Genomic DNA, 13,378 nt, shown 5'->3' on the forward strand with positions numbered 1-13,378 from the left:
TTATGCTCCTCAGGTCCTGTCTTACAGCATCGTAATTACCCTTCCCCCAATTGTAAAACCTGCTCTGTTGCATGCACCTGTCTCTCTCCATAACTAAGGTGAAAGTCACAGAATTGTGGTCACCATCACCAAAATGTTCACCCACGAACAAGCCTATCACTTGTCCCGGTTCGTTACCAAGTACCAAATCCAATTTGGCCTCCCCTCTGGTCAGACAGTCTACATACTGAGTTAGAAAAGCTTCCTGGACACGCTGCGCAAACACCGCCCCATCCCATCTACTTGATCTAAAGAGCTTCCAATCAATATTTGGGAAGTTGAAATCGCCCATGACTACTACCCTGTGGCTTCTGCACCTTTCCAAAATCTTTTTCCCAATCTGTTTCTCCACATCTCTGCTGCTATTGGGAGGCCTATAGTAAACACCCAAGGTGACTGCACCTTTCCTATTTCTGACTTCAGCCCATAATACCTCCAAAGGCAGATCCCCCTCGAACTGCCTTTCTGCAGCCATTATACCATTTCTAATTAGCAACGCCACGCCCCCATCCTTTTTTACCACCCTCCCTAATCTTACTGAAACATCTGTAACCAGGAACCTCCAACAACCATTCCTGTCCCTCTTCTATCCACGTTTCCGTGATGGCCACAACATCGTAGTCCCAGGTACCGATCCACGCCTTAAGTTCACCCACCTTATTTCTGATACGCCTTGCGTTGTAGTATACGCACTTGAACCCATCTCTGTGTCCGCAAGTATTCCCTGTCAGTGCTACCTTCTTCACAGCCTCCCCACATACTTGGACATCCTGACAAACAGTTCGCCGACTTGCTGGACTACAAGTACGGATCCCATCCCCCTGCCAAATTAGTTTAAACCCCCCCCCCACCCCCGAAGAGTGCTAGCAAACCTACCCCCAGGATATTGGTGCCCTTTTGGTTCAGGTGCAACCTGTCCTGCTTGTACAGGTCCCACCTTCCCCAGAATGCAGTCCAATTGTCCAAATACCTGAAGCCCTCCCTCCTACACCATCCTTGCAGCCACGTTTTCAACTGCACTCTCTCCCTCTTCCTTGCCTCACTGTCACGTGGCACCGGCAACAACCCAGAGATGACGACTCTGTCTGTCCTAGCTTTTAGCTTCCAGCCTAACTACCTGAGATCTTGAATGACCTCCCCACCCCTCTTCCTACCTATGTCGTTGGTGCCAACGTGCACCACGACTTCTGGCTGCGCACCCTCTCCCTTAAGGACTCTGAAGACACGGTCCGAGACGTCTCGGACCCTGGCACCCGGGAGGCAACAAACCATCCGAGAGTCTCGCCCATGTCCACAGAACCGCCTATCCGTCCCTCTAACTAGAGAGTCTCCTATAACTAGCGCTCACCTCTCCCCCTTTCCCTTCTGAGTCTCAGAGCCAGACCTCACGCCACAGACCCAGTCACTGCAGCCTACCCCTGCTAGGCCTTCCCCCCACAACAGTATCCAAAGCGGTATACTTATTGTTGAGGGGAACGACCAAAGGGGATCCCTGCACTGCCTGCTTCCTCCCCTTCCCACCTCTAACTGTTACCCAGCTACCTCTGTTCTCTGGCGTAGCTATGTCCCTGTAGCTTCTATCTATCACCCTCTCAGCCTCTAGAATAATCCTCAGTTCATCAAACTCCAGTTCCAGTTCCCTTACTCGTTCTGTGAGGAGCAGGATCTGACTGCATTTTCTGCAGATGAAGTCGGCAGGAGTATCGGTGGTCACCCCTACCTCAAACATCCTGCAGGAGGAACATTCTACTGCCTGCGCTGACATTACACTACACCTCGTCTCCAAAACAAGAACACTGAGTAGCTTACCTGTGGACTTTAAAATTAGGTTAGAGGAGGAGAATGGGAGGGAGGCCCTACTATGTAGGGCCTGGGGTCTAGAACACACCCACTCAAATATCAATCACTTACCTTCCCGACCAGCTCTGCGCTCTAACCTCACTTCCGCCCAGCTCGTGCCGCTCTCTCCTGTGAAAAGACCGTTGGCGTCGAGGTAAGTTCTTTATATATCAATCACTTACCTTCCCGACCAGCTCTGCGCTCCAACCTCACTTCCGCCCAGCTCGTGCCGCTCTCTCTTGTGAAAAGACCGTTGGCGTCGAGGTAAGTTCTTTATATATCAATCACTTACCTTCCCGACCAGCTCTGCGCTCCAACCTCACTTCCGTCCAGCTCGCGCTGCTCTCTGCTGTGAAACGTTTGATAGAATGTTTTCAGGAAGTGACCAGGAAGCTTGACGAGGGCAGGGTGGTGGATATAATCTATATGGATTTCAGTAAGGCCTTTGATAAGGTTCCACATGGTAGGCCGCTCTAGAACGTTAGATCGCATGGACTCCAAGGTAAACTGGCAAATTGGCGACACAATTGGCTTGACGTTAAGAAGCAAATGGCTATGGTGGAGGTATGCTTATCGGACTGGAGGCCTGTGACTAGTGGAGTGCCTCAGCGGACGGTATTGGTCCCATTGCTGTTTGTTATCTATATCAATGATTTGGAACAGAGTGCACAACGCAAGGTTAGTACGTTTGCAGATGACACGAAAATAGGAGGTATCGTTTACAGTGAGGAACGTTATCAGAAATTGCAGCAGTACCTTGATCAGCTGGGGAAGTGGGCAGGGAAATAGCAAATGGAGTTTAATATAGATAACTGTGACGTCTTGCATTTTGGAAAGTCAAATCCAGGTAGGATTTTAATGATGAATGAGAGGGCCTTAAGGAGTGTAGTGGAACAAAAGGACTTTGGAGATCAGGTGCGCGGTTGTCTGAATTTGAGTCACAGATACACAGGACAGTGAAGAAGGCTATTGGCACACTGGCCTTCATAAGGGCATTGAGTATAGAAGTTGGGACGTTATGTTGCAGTTGTACAGGATGTTGGTAAGGCTGCAGTTGGAGTATTGAGATCAGTTTTGTTCACTTTGCTCTAGAAAGGATATTATTGAACTAGAAAGAGTGTAGAAGAAATTTACAAGGATGTTTCCTGGGTTAAAAGCTCTAAGTTATAGGCATAGGTTGGATAGTTTTGAACTTTTTTTTTACAGCGAAGGAAACTGAGGGGGTTCTTACAGAAGTGCAAATCTTATCAAATCATGAGAGGCGTGCATGGGGTGAATAATTCAATTTTTTTCCCAAAGTTGGCGAATCGAGGACAAGAGGACATCCGTTAATGTTTGGAAAGGTAAAAAATATATAAAGAAAGGAACTTGAGGGGCAACCTTTTCACACAGAGGGTGCTACGCATATGAACTGAGCTGCCAGTGGAAGTGATTGAGATGGGTACAATAACAACATTGAAAAGGCATTTGGACAAATACAGAGATAGGCAAGGATTAGAGGGATACAGAATAAGGGCAGGGAAATGGGGAGAGTGTGGATTGACATTTTGGTTGGCATGGACCAGCCGAGCCAAATGGTCAATCATACTGGCATTCTCGTGTAATATGACTGTAAATGAGTGTTTTGGAGTGGAGCCAGAGGGGGAAGCTGTCATGGAAGGATATGTTCACAGGTTGCAGAATGCTGAAGTGAAGACATTTCGATAGTATCATGCAACATGGGTCAGTATAATGAAGAATTATGAGTGAAAGGGATATTGCTGTGAGTTCAGGCGATGGAGAGTTTTGGATGAGCATTTGTTCTGCAGCTTTGTAACTGGGAGTGAGGACAGCAGAGTCTTCGCCTCACTGGGCCGAATCTAACAAAAAAACTGTCTCAGTGACATTTTCATTGAGTGTTACAGAGGGATTGTCTGCACGAGGCCGAGCTAGTTTCCTGGTGCTATCTTACCAAACTCATCTCATTAACTACCCACCCCACCCCATGGTGTCCCTCTCATTCAATGCCAGCCCGATTCTCCCACCCTTCATGACTGGAGGTACTCACCATCGCCGGAATGCCCCTGGATAATCTGTGATCCCTGGCACTGGTGCCACCTTTAAAAGGCCAATGGGTACACGGTTGAGCTTTGTCAGTTCAGATCTGTCCTGCACAGTTTACTCCGAGCATGGCAGCTAAGGGGAAATTACACCACGGTTTGTAGACAGGGGCACGAAGCTCCTGATGGATGGGCTAGTACAGAGGGGGACCATTCTCTTCCCAGAGGGATAACACCACCAGATGCACCGAGCCTGGTCTGAGCTCCTCACCCAGCTCAGTGCAGAAGCTGCGGTCTGAGGAAATGTCCAGCAAAACAGGACAAGCATCAGTAACCTTCCCTGCCCTGTCAGGGTAAGGGTCACCATATTCTCTCTGCTCCCTCACACTCACTGTATGTCTGATATAGCTCCGGCCCCCGAACAAGGCTCATGATCCACCACTCTCACTGCTGCATACATCACCGTCCCTCTCTTTCTCTCTTGCCTTTCTAATGCCCTCCACACAGTTATAAAATATTCTGGAGAATGCCAATTATAGAATATTCCAGATAATGTTCCAACTTATTCCCGCTTACAGAAAGACGGCTGTGCCCCAGTTTGTAACACGTGAAAGGATGGAGTAGAGATGTAGGTTTTTCAAATCACACATAATTAAAATCTATCATGAGGCCATTCAGTACATCAAATATGCTCCAACATTCAATACGTTCGGGAGTGATCTGATGGTATTTTCAGCTCCTGTTACAGAAACTTTCAGTCATTCAACCCCAGGTTCCTGTTATCGAGCAGACGATTCTCAGGCACTTTTTACCCCGGGTTTCTTCTAGCATGTGTTTAGAAGGCATTTCCCATGGGGATGGACTCTCCTAACAATATATTTCATCTGCTTTACAAATTCATGCAACAGTCGGCATGCTTTCCACAGACCAATCAAAAACATGCACTTATTTTATGGTTATCGATATCCATTCACAATTAGTCAACCTGGTTATTTCACTTGTCTCACCTTATTGCATTCAGCCAAAGAGAGCTTCCAAAAACTTGACTCGTTATAAAATACAATTTCTAGCAGAGAACATTTTTATCCTCAGCCGTTATCATGACGATTATCTCAAATATACCTTTTACCTTGTCATGAAAGTTTCTCTTGCCCTTTGTCTGTGACTGATTCTGTGTGAAACAGTTACACAGTCTCCCACTCATTTGGCTGGTTGTTTGGTTTGTGATGCAGAGGGAGGACACCAGTGCAGGTTCAATTCCCCACACTGACAGAGACTACCATGAAGGGGACGCTCTCTCAACCTCACCCCATCACCCGAGGTGCGGTGATCCTCAGGATAAACCACCATGAGTGGTCTCTCTAATGAGAGTTCTTTGGGACTCTATTCTATCAAAGTTAGCGTTTTAATTTTTTTACAAAATTTTTTATTGAAAAAGAGAATTTTATTATTACATTGAACAAATAACAAAACCACTCAAATAACTGAACAAAATTACACCCAATTGCATGTACATACAATACGAGTTAACGTGTTTAAACAGACCGAAGAAAAAAAAACAATAAATAAATAATACAGCTCAGCATAACAAAACGATAGTTCTCGTTCTTCGAGAGCATTACACATTCATATGTTCATAATTCTTCATATTAGATTCATTAGACAATATCGTCATAGCTATAGAAAGGCCGTTGTTATAGTGGCAGATGAACCTGTATCGCAGTAATCCAAAAAGGGTTACCATATCTTATATAAATCTCTGCCTTTTGGTGCACAATACTGGTGATAAAGTCCAAAGGGATATTCTCCATGATGAACTTACAAGGGCCCAACAGACCCAGGGGGTTTTCAAACATCCAACATGATAGAATATTTTTCCTAGCACAGGAAGTATGGGGGAGATACTAAATGAGTATATTGCATTAGTAATTACTGTGGATGATATAAAATGTAGGGAAATAGATGGTGACACCTTGTAAAATGTCCATATTACAGAGGAGGAAGTACTGGATGTCTTGAAACGGGTCCCCAGGACCTGATCAGGTGTAACTTAGAACTCTGTGGGAAGCTAGAGAAGAGATTGCTGGGCCTCTTGCTGAGATATTTGCAATATGGATAGTCACAGGTGAGGTGCCAGAAGTCTGGAGGTTGGCTAATGTGGTACCATTGTTTAAGAAGGGTGGTAAGGACACGCCAGGGAACTATAGACCAGTGAGCCTAACGTTGGTGGTGTGCAAGTTGTTGGAAAGAATCCTGAGGGACAGGATATGCATGTATTTGGAAAGGCAAGGACTGATTAGAGATAGTCAACAAGGCTTTTTGCGTGAGAAATCATGTCTCACAAACTTGATTGAGTTTTTTGAGGAAGTAACATAGAGGATTGATGAGGGAAAAGGGATAGATGTGATCTATATGGACTTCAGTAAGGGTTTTGATAAGGTCCCCCATGGGAGACTGATTAGCAAGGTTAGAGCTCATGGAATACAGGGAGAACTAGCCATTTGCATACAGAACTGGCTCAAAGGTAAAAGGTAGTGGTGGAGGGTTGTTTTTAAGACTGGAGGCCTGTGACCAGTGCGGTGTCACAAGGATCGGTGCTGGATTCACTTCTTTTTGTCATTTATATAAATGATTTAGATGCGAGCATAAGAGTCACAGTTAGTAAGTTTTCAGATGACACCAAAATTGGAGGTGAAGTGGACAGCGAAGATGGTCACCTCAGATTACAACGGGATCTTGACCAAATGGCCAATGGGCTGAGAAGTGGCAAATGGATTTTAATTCAGATGAATGCGAGGTGCTGCATTTTGGGAAAGCAAATCTTAGCAGGACTTCTACATTTAATGGTAAGGTCGCAGGGAGTATTGCTGAACAAAGAGACCTTGGAGTGTAGGTTCATAGCTCCTTGAAAGTAGAGTCGCAGGTAGCTAGGATTGGGAAGAAGGCGTTGGTATGCTTTCCTTTATTGGTCAGAGTATTACGTACAGGAGTTGGAAGATCATGTTGCGGCTGTACAGGACATTGGTTAGGCCATTGTTGTAAAATTGCGTGCAATTCTGGTCTCCTTCCTATCGGAAATATGTTGTGAAACTTGAAAGAGTTCAGAAAAGATTTACAAGGATGTTGCCAGGGTTAGAGGATTTGACCTATGGAGAGAAGCTGAACAGGTTGGGGTTATTTTCCCTGGACCGTCAGAGGATGAGGGGTGACATTGTAGAGGTTTACAAGCTTATGATGGGCATGGATAGGGTACTTAGGTAAAGTCTTTTTCCTGGGGTCGGAGAGTCCAGAACTAGAGGGCATAGGTTTAGGGTGAGAGGGGAAAGATATAAAAGACACCTACGGGGCAACTATTTCACACAGAGGGGTGGTACATGTATGGAATGAGCTGCCAGGTGAAGTGGGGGAGACTGATACAAGTGCAACATTTAAGAGGAATTTGCGTGGGTAAATGAATAGGAAGGGTTTGGAATGTTATGGGCCGGGTGCTGGCAGGTGGGACTAGATTGGTTTGGGATATGTGGTCGACATGGATGGCTTGGACTGAAGGGCCTGTTTCCATGCTTTACATTTCTATGACTCTATGACTTAAAATAATCTCTGATTTTTGGTGCACGATACTGGTGAGAAAGGCCAAAGGGATATTTTCCATGCGGAATTTACAAAGACCCAACAGCACCGAAAAGTTTTCAGGCATCCAACACAACAGAATATTTTTCCTAGCACAGAAAGTAAGCATTTTTGTCCCATGTACATCTCAGGCTCAGGAAAAGAGAAACTGGGTCCATCTACAATTCGGTCCCCAAGACCCACTCTACAACATCTGACACAGTGCTCCAATATATACGAAGCCTGCAGCAGGACCACATGCAATGAGTAAGAGTGCCTGTAGTCATTCTGCATTTAGGACATGCTGAAGAGAATCTCACTTTGAATTTTGAGAGAAGATCTGGTGTCAGATAGACCTATGAAGAATTTTCAACTGCATGGAATGGGTCCTATTAGAGATCAAAATCCTTCGAGCATTTTCACAAATATTCTCCCATGTCTCGAAGAGATCTAAACCCCCAACTCTCTCGCACAGACGTCACGAAGCTGCACAGTCTTGTCTGAAGGGACACTATCCAACTATTGATAAAGAGTGCTGACAGAGAGTGGATTCTTAGCAAAAAGAACCCACTTCTTTGTATCGGATCTATAAGTGTCTGTTAAAAGTTTTTTCAAAATCAAATCTCTAATCTGGAAAAAAAGAGAAGTCTCTACGAGGGAGTCCATATTTACGAATTATTTGACCAAATGATATCATTGTTTCTCCCTCAAGTAACACGTGGTGGCTCAGTGGCTTGCACTGCTGACTCACAGCACCAGGGTCATGGGTTTGGTTCCAGTCTTGGGTGACTGGCTGTGTGGAGTTAGAATATTCTCAACTGTGTCTGCGCAGGTTTCCTCCCACAGTCACAAAGATGTGCAGGTTAGATGAATTGGCCATTGCTAAATCACTCCAACCCAGTATACCAATTATAGGGGTAAAAAACATGGTTTTTGCTGTATTGCCCTCGATTTGACGCATTGTCCTTCAAGTTTTAACGGTATTGTTCATCATTCGTTTATAACAATACTCCATAAACGTTGTCATTTGACCTTAAGAACAACAGACTACTAAGGGTTCAATTTGTCTGAGAGGGCTCAATTGATGCCGAAACCTCAGCGGCCCAGGGACTGACATACGATGAAAAGAAACTTATTTGATTGCTTTTAATCGGGGAGATCTACTTCCCACAATCTGTGAGGCAGTTGCAACTTTGTTAGCTTGATAAAGAATCGCTTATGGTGCCAAATAAAAGAGCTAAACCAGCCTTTTTTAAAAAAAAAAACTCTTAGATTACTTGCAGCGTGGAAACAGGCCCTTCGGCCCAACAAGTCCACTCCGACCCCCCAACCCACTCCCCTACATTTATCCATTCGCCTAACACTAGGACCAATTTAGCACGTCCCATTCACCTAACCTGCACATTTTTGGAGCAAACTCCACGCAGTCAGTCTCCTGAGGTGGGAATTGAACCGGGGTCACTGGCACTGTAAGGCTGCAGAACTATCCACTGTGCCACCGTGCCGCCAACACGCCTTACCTGTCTGGGAAACATCAAAGAAAGCATTCACGCGGGTGTAGGAAATGAGGAAAGACATTCATTTTAATAATAGCTATCCGACCGAGCCAAGATATTGGAAATGCCTCCCATCTTTGAAGGTCTTGTTTAATTTTGTCAAACAAATGGACACAGTTCACGTTAAATAAATGATCAAAGACAGATGCAATTAATATACTGAAATAGGGAAACCACTTCAGTGACCAGTTAAAAGGAAACCAGGATTTGCCCTCACTATTAGCTATTTCCCTACGACCGCCCATAGGCATGGCCTCCAACTTTGTAAAATTAATCCTATCGCCCGGAAAGGCAACCAGTGAATTAATGCACTGCATCACATGAACTACCGAAATTGTGGGATTTGACAAAGAACATAACACCTTCATCTGCATACAATGTAATCTTACGTGACTTCTATCCCACTTCTGGGGCAGATATATTGGCATCCCTAGGGTTGGCCTCCGCCAGTGGCTCAATCACCAACATAAACAACAATGGCGAAAGATGTCAACCTTGTCGGCTGCCTGGAGAAATGTTAATATTTCTGGTTGGCACACCATTAGTGAGAGCCGCAGCCAGAGGATCGCGGTAAAGGACCCTCACCTCCTTGATAAAAACTTTGCATAGACCAAACTATTCTAATGTACAGAAGAGATCCGACTACTCAACCCAAACAAATGCCTTCTCTCATCTAAAGAGATCAATAATCCCTGCACAGATTGGTGTTGACACTCTTGGATCATATTGAGTAACCAGTTAACATTGTAGGAAGATCTGCGGCCCTTTATAAAGAATGTTTCGACCTCTTTGGCAACGGAAGGCCGCAAAGTTTCTAACCTTAATGAACGGGTTTCAGACGGGATTAAAACCAACATTTAAAAGTGAGATTGGCGTTTAAGAAGCACAATCCTCCAGGGTGTTCCATTCTTAAGCATCAGAGAGATATGAGCCTCTCTAAAGGCTGGAGGGAGGGGTTCCTGACTGTATGAGTGACAGAACATGTTAAACTTCAGCCCAAACAATTGGTTTATAAATTATTTATAAAATTCACTAGGAAATCCATCAAGAACGTGCACCTTTACATTCTGAAGCAGCTTCCCACCCTCCTGCGCTGACAATGGTGCATTAAGACACAACACTTATTCAGGGGATACTCCTGGAAAGCCCAAGTTCTTGAAAAATGACTCCATCTTAATCCATCTATCCTCAAAATGATCAGTCTGAAATAATTCGGAGAAAAATCTCGGACAGGCTGCATTAATCTTTTTGGAATCGGATGGAAGGATCCTAGTACCTTCCCAAATTGAGGTAATGGCTTGAGGGGGCGCTCGTTTTCCTGGCAAGTTAGGCTAAATACTTGCCTGGCTTATCACGACGTTCAAACAGCCTTTGTTTTGCAAAAGTAAGTTCCTTCTTGGATGTCTGTGTGAGTGTGGAATTCACTGTAGACCGAAACGTTATGATCCTCTGCAGCTTAGCCACTGAGGGTCTATCAGAGTATGCCATCTCGGCTGTCCTCAGCCGTGTTTCAAACAAACTTTGCTGCTCCCCCTTCTGCCACTTCCTGAGGAATAATTATTCCCTTGGCATGAGCGTTAGCAGTTTCCCATAGAATGGATGGGTTACTGGTTGAATCTGAATTAATGGCTAAGAAAGATCTGAAATCATTACAGAAATACTCAATGAACGAACTAGCCTTAAGAAAAAAAGGATCCATTCGCCAGCATTTCGAAACTGTTATACTGCTTCATGGTCAGAAATGTAATTATCGCAATTATGCAGGATGCCACCGAATCTAAGATTGTTGCAGGGATGTGGAAGAGATCAACCTTCGTGTGTCATTTCTGCGGGTTAAAGGAGAAAATAAAGTCCCTACTTGTGAGATAGATTTGCCTCCAGACATCCACTAGCTCTAGTTCTGCACAAGAATCAATTAAGTGCTTACATTATAACGAGGGCATCGGGGAACCTTTGGACATTCTGTCCACTGTGGGGTACGTAAGACAGTTGAAATCATCTACACTAATGCACCACGAGGCAAGGTAACTTAATTTGGAAAATGCATCTACCACGGTTTTAGGAGGGTGCGCCGGGAGGCAATAATCATTCAAAATACTGTATTCTTTCCCACATAGTTCAAGGGTTTGGGGATTATGATCCTCCTGTTAATGTCTTATATAATCTAGTAATTTAACTGGAAGATTCTTCCTATCCAGTATGGCTTCTCCCCTTCTCCTACTATTAAAAAACAAGAAATAAACCCGATCAAACCCACCCTGCTGTAAAGACAACTGCTCCTTGTCATCAAGGTGCATCTTCTACAATAGGACAACATCCACCATCTCCTTTCTAAGACTAGAAAGTACATTTTTCTTCTTGACTGGAAGATGGCTCTGCTTATTGTTCCAGGTACACCATTTAAGCACATCATTATCCATCACACACTGTAGTAACATTTGAGCTCGAGAGAGGAAGAAATCGAATTACAGATCACTGATCATGAATGAAAAAAGACTCATAGAGCTTAAAAACAATACAACCTAAGACTACTACATCTATCAAGCTCTCAAAACTTTCTGAAACTAAATACATAAAAAAAGAAACAAAATCCAAAATGTCAATGACACTCCATAGGGAATTTACCCCGTGCCTGCCCAGTGGGGACGGTTACATATCCCAAAACTTTATCTTCTGCTCGCTACCAATATGACATCCAGGGCAATTAACAACAAAAATCGGGCATCAACTGCCCTTTGGTCGGCATTTAGTCATCACAACTACTTTTGTAACCTGCTCCAGATTGAGCTACACCCCAGACACAAGCAAGAAAAGAGAAAAAGACTAGTCATACTAATGAAGAAGTTAAAAGTGAGTACTATACCCAGCCCCGACTATAATTCAACACTGGTTAATACCATAAAAGTCCAAGAAAATTTCTTTAAGAGAGAAACATGCTTATCTAAATATCCAATATACTTTAAAATGTCCACAAAGGTTTCGCTTTCTCTGGAGAGTCAGAAGACTGAATGGATTCATTGAAAGCAATTTGGAGCATCGCTCGGAACTTTAAGGAATACTGAATCCCAAGTTCCCTTATATATCTCTTGATATCAACATAAGATTTTTTTTCCTGAATCAACGCTGTTGAAAAGTCCTGAAAGAACATAATACTGGAGCCCTCGTGAATTAAACCCATCGGATCTTTCCACTGGGTTCTGGAAGATTCCATCAGTCTTTGTTTATCCCCATAACTATGTAACTGCACAAGGACAGGGCGAGGGCGCTGTCTGAGTCTGACCTCCGCGCTCTAACCCGATGAACTGTCTCGTTCTTCACCCGTCTCTCTTCAGCTTCGAAGTGAAGGAATCGCGGCAGCCAGTTCTCAATAACTCACTGGCTGACCACCTTCCGTCCGGTCCAGCAAACGGACGATGTGAACATTCTTCATCCTACCCCTCTTCTCGAGGTGGTCGTCATGTTCAGTTAAGATATGGACCTGTTTTTCAAAGGTGAGGATTCTCTCCTGAAAGGAATCGATCGCGGTCTCTATCACTGCAGTTCGGCGCTTGACATCGTCTGTTCTGTTTCCAAGGATGTCAAGTTGCTGCTCATGTTTTTGGAGCACGGCTGAGAGCGGCTGTATCCACTGCTGAACCCTTCTTCAATCATGGCTTCAATCATTTCAAATTACTTGGTGACCTCAGTGACCAAAGCCTGGTGAGTAACTGGGTCCATTGAATGAGCAGAGTGGGTTGCAGCTTCAGTCTCAGGCATGCTCGATGATTCTGACGGGTGCACCGATGTTGGGACTTACTCGATCCTTTCCCGTGTTTTGTCATTTCCACTTGATAAAACGGGATTAGTAAAGATTCTATTTCTCTTTTAGTGTTGAATTTTGCGTAAATGGCTGGGATGTGATGGGTTAAAGAGCCACTTTGCCCGTGCAGTGATGCAGAGCCCAGCAGAGCATACCTTCGGGATCGCCGCCATCTTGGATTCCCCCTTCATGTTTTATCGATATTATCATTTCATTTTGCGTTGTATTCCTGGATGTTCTGGACCTGTGTAATTTGATACTTCTGTCTACATTTCCCCCCACACTGCACATTGCTGCCCATTCCTCGATAATCCTTGACTCTGTTGTTATTCATCAACCTTCTGTCGGTGCCTCAAAAATATTCAATATTTCTGCCTCCAATGCTCTGTGGGGAAGAGTCTTCCAAATACTCTCAGCACTTTGAGAAATCAAATATAAACATTATGATCTGAGTGTGAGATTAATTTTTTTGTGTCTCCTTATCTGAGAAAGGATAT

Source organism: Chiloscyllium plagiosum, chromosome 21, assembly GCF_004010195.1.
Source record: "Chiloscyllium plagiosum isolate BGI_BamShark_2017 chromosome 21, ASM401019v2, whole genome shotgun sequence".
Lineage (NCBI taxonomy): Eukaryota > Metazoa > Chordata > Chondrichthyes > Orectolobiformes > Hemiscylliidae > Chiloscyllium > Chiloscyllium plagiosum.